We start from the raw sequence: 5,865 nt of genomic DNA, 5'->3' as shown, positions 1-5,865 counted from the left end.
TTGTGAGGCCATGGTTTATCACATGATCCACAAGTGTTGCCCTGATTTCGTCAGGAACGTGTCTATGTGGTTGGCCTCTTCTTACCCGGTTTTGTCCTCGTCCTCCACCGATCCTCACCCCTCTTCCACAAGGCTGACGTTCCATGTTCTGCAGTTTTGTAGATTCAGTATGCACCTCATGCCAATCCTGTCTGTTGGTTTACATTATATATATACTTGTAGAGTAGGGGATACTGTAACGCGATTCACCTGTGACTGGGTAGAAGAGGCTTTTCATTGGTTGCAAGTAAGAGTAACACACACCAATTTTCATTAGTGTGAGATAAGGTTCACCTGAGAAAAGTAATTTATGGAGATTTTCATGGAAACTCCTTAAAAATAGGGTTTTCAAAATGGGTGTACAAATTGTTTGACAAGATGTTCAACAATTTTGAGTGCACTGACACAAGCAATGAAATGAAGACTATTAGTTGTAAGGACAATGACTATTCAGCCGGCACAAGTATAAATAATTGTGACATTCATGATCAAAGCAAGGAGATAGTGATGAACAGCAAGTCAAAAGTGACCATTCTTTAGATATTTGTACTTATTCAACTGCTTCATGTCCAAAGGCATTTGCCTTTGGACGAAATGAACATGAAACTGCCACAAGGTTGTGCCAAAACGACTACATGTTGTGGTGGTTGAACTAACTGTTGTGCAAAGTTTAATTCTGTTGTGAGAAATGCACCAAAGCAACTGAGAAAAACTGTAATAAACTACGTAGAAGCTGATGATTGAAGCCGCCCACAGAGCAGCTTTTGGACTTCTCCCTTTGCCAGAAAAACCCGTTTTGCCAGAGCTGCTCTGCTCAGAGTTCACACCTACCAACAGCTGTGAAGCTGCACAGATGAAGCTGTGTCTGCTGGGTTGGTACGATGTACATGCTGCTGCTTCCTGTTTGTTGACCTGTGGTGTCTAGACTTCAGCGTCATACACAAACAGATTTTTCCAAAAACATTAGAAGTGTGTGCAAATCACACAGTACAGAGTTTGTATAGGGCTAAGATGAATCTGACAACAGCACATGAATGTGGTTCTGTCAATATAAGAACACTGCCCGTCACTGACAGCAGTAAAGCCAAGAGTCTGATCCCAAAGGCTGATTCTGTTCATCTGGACGTTTTCAGAGGGAGAAACTTTCATCATCAGGTGACGTCTTCAGTCTCAGCTGACTGCAGGTTCCAATCTTATAAACAGTGCATTTGCATAATGACTGAAACCAGCCCACTGATGGAACAATGGGCTGGGAGGGCAGTTCCTTAATCTTACAGTTTTTCTCAGTCGCTTTGGTGCATTTCTCACAACAGAATTGAACTCTCCACCACTACTAAGGCACTTCTCAAAACAATTAGTGCAAACTGCAAAACATGGTGGATAACTTGCAAAAGTGAGTCACTCCATCAAAAAGAAAAGTCAGGTGTCCAAAATAAGTTGTCAATGCATCAACAACAAATCCCTTGAGCAAAACAGACAATACATTCATCAAAAGCAAGTACTGATACCAAACAAAGTGTCAGGGCTGTCACAATTACAAGTCAGTAGTCCAGCACCTTTGGTCACGAAATCACATGGTCTGAACATGTTCTCATTGTGACGGATGTCTTTGTAGGTGCTTCCCAATGACATGTCAAGTCCGGACCGCATGCATGGCATGTTGAAAACCATAAATTGTAAAGGACAATCAAGACACTCCATATGCACTCTTGATAATATTTAATTTAAACTGTTCACAGCATTGTGCAAACTGGGGAAATACAGTAAATCCAACATTTTACAGCAAACAAACTCACTTAGACAGTAAACCTCACTGCAGTAGTTACGACTCAAAAAAAACAAACTGAAAAACAGACACTGCTGCATATCAATCATTGATATCTAGACGCTCCTGTCTGTTGGTTTACATTACAGTATATATGTACTTGTGGAGTGGGGGATGCTGTGCCGCGGTTCACCTGTGACTGGGTAGGAGAGGCTTTTCATTGGTTGCAAGTAGGAGTGACACACACCAATTTTCATTAGTGTGAGATAAGGTTCACCTGAGACATGTAGTTTATGGAGATTTTCATGGGAACTCCTCCAAAATAGGGTTTTCAAAATGGGTGTATGAATCGTTTGACAAGCTGTTCAGCAATTTTGAGTGCACTGACACAAGCAATGCAATGAAGACTATTAGTTGTAAGGACAATGACTATTCAGCCGGTACAAGTATGAATAATTGTGACATTCATGATGAAAGAAAGGAGATAGTGATGAATAGGAAGTCAAACGTGACCATTCTTTAGATATTTGTACTCACTCAACTGCTTCATGTCCAAAGGCATTTGCCTTTGGACGCAGTGAACGTGAAACCGCCACAGGGTTGTGCCAAAACGACTACATGTTGTGGTGGTTGAACTAACTGTTGTGCAATGTTTAATTCTGTTGTGAGAAATGCACCAAAGCGACTGAGAAAAACTGTAATCATGCAAATTGATGACCATTGATCAACAACCACTGATCAATGGCCATGAGTCCCATTCGCAGAGAGTTGGGGAATGGCTGCAATCACAGCATTGTAAGATGGTGACAGATGTACCCTCAGGCCCCCTCCTCCATTCAGAGATGGTCTTTCCCTCCTTGACTCCGCCCTCAAACCAGCGTCCCTCCCTGTCCAGGATGTTACATCCTCATCATTGAAAGAGTGTCCACTGGCCTGTAGGTGTAAATAGACTGCAGAGTCCTGGCCTGACGAGGTGGCTCTGCTGTGTTGTGCCGTCCTCTTAGCCAGAGGTTGTTTGGTTTCCCCGATGTATAAATCCTGGCACTTACCAGCGTACACTATGTTACTCTGTTTGTGTCGGGGACCCGATCCTTGGGGTGGACCAGCTTTTGGTGCAGCGTGTTTTGGGGTTGAAAAGCCAGAGAAGTCACTTGGATGAGTGACGAAACATTTCTCTCATTGAAAACGTCCAGATGAACAGAATCAGTCTTTTAGGATTTACTTACCTGGATGATTGAGCATGCAGCGAGCATGCAGCACCTGGACGACAGTCCAGAACTGCCTCCTTATGACATCAGTTACAAAGCTGCAAGAACAATGAAACCAAATGAGATTACACACAGAGCTCTAGAAGATGTGCTTCTGTTCACTGATCTTGAAAAGGAGATCAGCCAGATTTAAAATAAGATTTTTATTTCTGGCTTTAAGCCTTTATAGATGGGCTTAATGACTTGCAGGAAAATGGCCCAGTGTGGTCCCAGGCCTCTGTAGTAGCAGCATATGAGCCACCTGCTCAACTAACTTACCTATATTGGTGGCCCATTGTCAGAACCTCGTGTGCAGCATCTTGACCCAGTGCTTACTGAACTGCTCAAATACTACTTGACATTTCCCTGTAGTTGCTTCGAGATCGACAGCTCTAGGTGGTTTGCAAGTGAAACCCTTAAAGTGAAGCATCAGCAGTAAGAATGTCTTCAGTGGTGTTTTAACAAATCTCTGATCCAACCGGCCACAAGTGGCGAGCTGGGACACAGATGTGTGGGCTTTAGTTAAGCGCTTGGGCATTTGGAAGAACTGAGGCGGTTTTAGAGCTGCTGCTTTCAGTCAATGAGTCAAAAACTTGTCCAAAAACAAGACAACTTTAAGCTTTTTCAGCCGCTGTGATTCTGATAGCTGACCATCTGGCAGGTTTGTCATGCTGCATTCATGCCCTGTGAGAATGATAAAGCAGCTTCTGTAAAGCTCATTTCAAAAACACATGAATAACATGAAGTCCAAATGACACACTGACACTGACAGTCAGTTAGCTTTATTCAAAAACAGAACATCATTTTTGTACAACTGTTCACATCACCATCGATTTAAAGGCCAGCTAAGCCAAACACGTGGCTTACAATGAATGAGTTTTGCATAGCTGGGAAATGCAGCAAAGTGTCCTGTGTGTAGCCACGTCTTCATCTTCATCATAGTGGATCCAGGAAGGAAATGCACTCTCTTAAGTGAATACACAAGTTTGTACAAGTGCCTCGAAATATGTGATAGTATGCATGCACATGCCGCATGCATTAGACTGCAAGCAACACAGTAAACAAGTTGCCTCGAGTCCTCTTTATTCTGTTGTGCCGACATAAACTATCAGCTTTGCTCGTAGACATGCTGGACTAAACGCTTGCTCAGCTCGGTTAAAGCTGCACCACAGCTTCATTTCAGGAGCCGGTGAGTGTCGGGACTTGAATGATCCATCAATAAGAATCTTTTAAAGGGATGGATTTGTGATTAAGCTGGACTAGCCTCGCTGGATTTTCACTGACGGCCTATGATAATATAAACGTGCCCTGCCTGCAGTTTATGCAGCATTCTGCTCCTTCTGTTATCATGGATGTTTGTGATCAGATTTTATGATGTGGATCAAAATATCTTCAGTTATTTGAGGCATCCAAACAAAAAGAAATTCACAAAGTCACATCCTGGGATGACTGTGAGCCAAACATTTAAGAGAGCTTCAGATTACCGAAGGTGCTTCTTTTGGCTTTGCAGGTAATGTACAAACTGCCACATTTGGGACTAAAAACGTGTAACTGACATAAATTGTAGTTCCTCCACCGGCCACTTGAAGATCGCGCCAAGAGAGACTCTTTCCCCTTAGACTCCCACGTTACAATACCCAGCTACCCACATTAGAAAGCATGTTCACTGGCCTCAAACAATAGTTTTACCCTGCCACAGCTATAAGGAGGGTGAGCAGCCTTTCATGCCTCTGCTATTTGGATACTGGTGAGGCTTAACTTTGGGGCTTGACACAGAGTCAGCCCGTCACCGTCTGCTCACCCCAGTCAAGATGAGTTGATTTGAGCTGAGTGATCTGCTGCCTTCATGCTCTTTGTGTGTTGGAAACCAGGCCTGCTGAGATGCACCCGTCCAAGAAGTTTCAGTGAGTGAAATTCAAGTATTCTGACTGTATTCACATGTGGTCTACAGTAAACACAGCTGATGTTACCATTAGAGCACAGTGTAGTTTAATGTATGCGTGACCACCAGATGATATGGTACTGCAAGCGCTCAGGACTAAACATTTCCATTAATGAATAATTACTTGGTTTCAAAACAGGAAATAAAATGCAGACTACAGTTTGTTAGCAGAGTCAACAAGACACGATGAATGACGTCAACATCATAAACAGTACAGACATGAAAATCCTGAGACACAACAAACCACAACTACACTTGTTTTTGAAGAACTATGTGAAGCATCTGATGGACTCTGCCCTTTGAAGAACACTGTCATTATTCACATGGTGTTTGTTGGAAACCTTAATGTATCAACTTTTCAGAATAGATCAACATATCTGCTCGCTGATGACACTGTGTGCGCGCCAGCCTTCATTCCTATTGATCCCCACTGACACCCATTGATAACCCGTGTGTCTCTACATTTCTGGTGGGGAATAAGAAGAACATCAGAAGGCTTGTTTGTTTTTTTAGCCTTCAAGTATCTGCTCAGAAAAACATCAATGAGTCTATTAAAAGCTTTTCCCTAACACCAATATGCTTTCTTATAATTAAGTTACACATGATCTGAATGCATCTGTGTTCATCCAGACAATCGACACTCAGTCTTTACCTCTCATGTCACTTAAAATCCAGCTCAGGCCTGCGGTGCCGAACACCTGGAACAAAACGTCCAGGACGGAGTTCATCCGCAGGACCAGTTATTCTGAGAGCAGCTGAGTTTGGAGCCACAAAGCACACATACACAGAATTATGTCATAACTCTTGTAGGAAAGCTGTGTGTGTGTGTGTGTGTGTGTGTGTGTGTGTGTGTGTGTGTGTGTGTGTGTGTG

The sequence above is a fragment of the Haplochromis burtoni genome, unplaced genomic scaffold (assembly GCF_018398535.1).
Source record: "Haplochromis burtoni strain Fernald_Lab_line unplaced genomic scaffold, NCSU_Asbu1 Contig_584, whole genome shotgun sequence".
In the NCBI taxonomy this organism is placed as follows: Eukaryota; Metazoa; Chordata; class Actinopteri; order Cichliformes; family Cichlidae; genus Haplochromis; species Haplochromis burtoni.
Note: the sequence above shows the minus strand (reverse complement) of the source record.